This window comes from Otolemur garnettii, unplaced genomic scaffold, assembly GCF_000181295.1.
Source record: "Otolemur garnettii isolate 467f Iridium unplaced genomic scaffold, OtoGar3 scaffold00045, whole genome shotgun sequence".
Classification (NCBI taxonomy): domain Eukaryota; kingdom Metazoa; phylum Chordata; class Mammalia; order Primates; family Galagidae; genus Otolemur; species Otolemur garnettii.
Window position 1 is genome coordinate 10,589,700 of NW_003852440.1, and position 3,949 is coordinate 10,593,648.

Here is a 3,949-nt window from a genome sequence, read left to right on the forward strand (position 1 = left end):
AATTAAAGTAGTCCATCACATCAACAAGCTAATGAAAAATTACACAATCATATCAGTAGATGCAGAAAAAGCATTTGAAAATTTCCTATACCCATCCATGTTAAAAATTCTGACCAAGGAAAACTCTATTGAGTTTGCCTAGGCAAAGAATTTATGACTAAGAACCCAAAGCAAATGCAACAACAAAAAAATAGATGAAAACTTAATAAACTAAAAAGCTTCTGCACAGCAAATGTATTTACATAATGGAGTAAATTGACAACCTACAGAATGGGAAAAATATTCAAAACCTATGCATCTAACAAAAGACTTATGTCCAGATCTATAAGGAAGAAGAAAAAAAATAAGTAAGGCCGTTAAAAAGTATGCAAAGGACATGAATAGATTTGTATGTCTTTCTCAAAAAAGACATACAAATGGCCCCCCAAATATGAAAAAGATGACTAATTATCAGAGAAATGCAAATTAAAATCAGAACAAGATGCCATATTACTCTAGTCAGAATGGCCATTATTTCTCTTTAATTCTATTAAATTTTATTTTAATTTCAGGATATTGCAGAGGTATTGTAATATGTAACATTGTAAAACTGTATATGTAACATTTTGGTTACATAATTTGCTTTTGTACATCTTAAAATGTGCAAAATTATAGAAAGGAGGGAGAGTGTGCTGGGATCTACCTAATGTGCACATTGTGAGGGTGTGTAACAAGCCCCTGGGTGAGGGGCTCTTCTACAAATGGAACTTTATACTGGAAGTGAGAATGATATAACCTAAATATCATACCCTCATATTAATTTGAATAAAGTTTTTTTAACCCAAAAATTGAATAAAAAATAAAAATATAAACTTGCCCTTCAGCCAGAAAGTATGCAATTTACCCCTATTTCTGCCTCCCACTTGATTTCCATTGGCTTTATTTCCATCTGTGCACCTAAGTGTTGATTAACTAGTTCCAATTTAGTTTTGAATGCATGTGGTGTTTGTTTTTCCATGCTTGCAATACTTTGCTTAGAAGAATGGTCTCCAGTTCTATTCAAGTAGTTCGAAAAGATACTAGATTACCATTCTTTTTTTTGAGACAGAGTCTCACTATGTCACCCTTGATAGAGTGCTGTGGTGTCATAGCTCACAGCAAGCTCCAACTCTTGGGCTTAACTAATTCTCTTGCCTTAGCCTTCCAAGCAGCTGGGACTAGGGGCGCCCGCCACAAAGCCCTGCTATTTTTTTGTTGTTGTTGCAGTTGTCATTGTCCAGCTGGCCCAGGCAGGGTTTAAACCTGCCAGCCTTGGTGTATGTGGCTGGCATTCTACTCACTGAGCTATGGGCACCACCTAGGTTACCATTTTCTATGGCTGAGTAGTACTCCATGGTATTCATGTACCATATTTTATTAATCCACTCATGTATTGATGGGCACTTGGATTGTGTCCACATCTGTGCTATTGCAAATTATGCTGTTTAAACATTTGAGTACAAGTGTCTTTTTTATAAAATGTCTATTTTTCTTTGGGTAAATACCTAGTAGTAGGATTGCTGGATCAAATGGTAGGCCTACTGTTAGTTCTCGAGATATCTCCATGTTGCTTTCCACAGAGGTTGTACTGGTTTGTAGTCCAACCAACATGTGCAACTGTTCCCTTCTCTCTGTATCTACTTGTTGTTTGGGGACTTTCTGATAAGAGTTGTTATCACTGGAGTTAGGTGATTATGGTTTTGATTTGCATTTCCCTGATGATTAGTGATAGTGAGCATTTTTTTCATATGTTTATTGGCCATTAGACTGTCTTCCTTTGAGAAGTGTCTATTCGTGTTTTTTGCCCTCTTTTTAATGGGGTTGTCTGATTTTTTTCTTACTGATTTGCTTGAGTTCTTTGTAGATGCTGGTTAGTAGCCCCTTATGAGATGTATGGCATCCAGATATCTTCTGTAGGTTGTCTATTTACTCTATTGTGTCCTTAGCTATGTAGAAACTTTTTAATTTGATCAGGTCCCACTTATTTATTTTTTTGTTGCTATGATTTCTTTTTGTGTCTTCTTCATAAATGTACCACTAGGCCGATATCTATAAGAGATTTTCCAACATTTTCTTCTAGACTGCTTATAGTTTCCTGCCTTAGGTTTAAGTCTTTGACCCAGTGTGAATTAATTTTTGTGAGTGGTGAGAGATGTGGTTGTGGCCCGCCAATTTCCCCAGCACCATTTATTTATTGAATAGGGATTCTTTTCTCCCTTGTATCCTTTTGTTTATTGTGTCAAAGATTAGATGGAAATATAAATATGGTTTCATCTTTGGTTTCTCTGTTCTGATGGCTATTAATTAATAAAAGTTAAAAAATAATAGATGATGGCAAAGATGCAGAGAAAATGGAACACTTACACACTACTGGTGGGAATGTAAATTACTACAACCTCTATGAAAAATAGTGTAGAGATTTCTGAAGAACTAAAAATATACCTGTCATTCGATCTAGTAATTCCACTACTGGGTATCTACCAAAAGGAAAATAAATCATTATATCAACAAGATACCAACACTAATATGTTTATCATAGCACTATTCACTTGTGCTTATCAATTAATGATTGTATAAAGAAAATGTGTGTGGCTCGGCGCCTATAGCTCAACCGGCTAAGGCGCCAGCCACGTACACCTAAGGTGGCAGGTTTGAATCCCCAGCCCAGACCCGCCAAACAACAATGACGGCTGCAACCAAAAAATAGCTGGGCGTTGTGGTGGGCGCCTGTGGTCCCAGCTACTTGGGAGGTGGAGGCAGGAGACTCGCTTGAGCCCAGGAGTTGGAGGTTGCTGTGAGCTGAGATGTCACGGCACTCTACCCAGGAGGACAGCTTGAGGCTCTGTCTCAAAAAAAAAAAAAAAAGAAAGAAAATGTGTGTGTGTGTCCCTGCCTGTGTGTGTGCTTGTGTGTGTGTCCACCTGCTAGTGTGTAGGTGTGTGGTTGTGTGTGTCCACCTGCCCGTGGTGTGTGATGTGTGTGTGTGTACACCTGCCTGTGTGTGGTGTGGTTGTGTGTGTTGTATGTATGTGTGTGGTGTGTGCGTGTGGTGTGTATATGTGTGTGGTGTGTGTGGCATGTGTGTGCAGTATATGTGTGTGGTGTGTGTGGCATGTGTGTGCAGTATGTGTGTGTGGTGTGGTGTGTGTATGTGTGTGGTATTTGTGTGTGGTGTTTATAGTGTGTGTGTGTGGTGTGTGTGGTGTGCACGTGCGGTGTATGATGTGTGTGGTGTGGTGTGTGTATGTGTGTGGTGTGGTGTGTGTGGTGTGGTGTGTGTATGTGTGTGGTGTATGTGTGGTGTGTGTGGCGTGTGTGTGTGTGATGTGTGTATGTGTGTAAGATTCACTCTGGTGAACGGTATCAAAGAACTAACTAAATAAAAATGATTAAAATCATGTCTTTTGTAGCAACATGGCTGTAACTGGAGGCCATTCTTTTAAGGAAGATAGTGGGAAATTCCAGCAAGGAATTGGTGGGAAATTCTATGTACATTTGTATCACAAAAATCAAGTACTTAGGTATGAATATAACCAAATATATGCAACTATCTGAGAAACACTACAAAATTCTGGTGAATGGTATCAAAGAACTAAAGAAATTCATGTTTCTGGTTAGAAAGACTATATAGTGTCAAGATGTCCATTCTTTCCAACTTTATTTTATAGATGAAAAACAATCCCAATCAAAGTACCATCAAATTATTTTGGGAATATTGATAAACTGATTCTAAAATTTGTATAGCCAAGTAAAAGACCCAGAATAGCCAACTTACATTGAAAGAGAACAAATTTGGAGGAGTGACACTACCTGACTTTAAAACATATAAAAATACAGTAATCAAGAGAGTCTGGGCTCGGCGCCTATAGCTCAACCGGCTAGGGCGCCAGCCACGTACACCTAAGGTGGCGGGTTCGAATCCCCAGCCCGG